The sequence below is a fragment of the Falco punctatus genome (genome assembly GCF_963210335.1).
Source record: "Falco punctatus genome assembly, chromosome: 2".
NCBI classification, from domain to species: domain Eukaryota; kingdom Metazoa; phylum Chordata; class Aves; order Falconiformes; family Falconidae; genus Falco; species Falco punctatus.
The window spans coordinates 71,441,975-71,442,217 of record NC_137581.1 but is presented as its reverse complement, the minus strand read 5'-3'; positions in this window follow the sequence as shown (position 1 = coordinate 71,442,217).

Below are 243 nucleotides of genomic sequence, written 5' to 3'. Positions count from 1 at the left end.
TTCAACAAAAAAATTTTGTTAAGTGCAAAAAAAATGGATATTATTTTTTCACCTTTTCTTTTTTTTGAACTATTGTGAACAAAAACCTTTCAAAAAGAAAACAGATAAGTCCTGAATCAGCAGGCAACGCTATTAAGCTAATGCAGTTAACTGCAGGCATTCATGAGACACCACAATATGAGAGCTACAGCAGACACAGTATAAATCACTATTTTAACAGTATGAAACTGGTTATAAACTGAC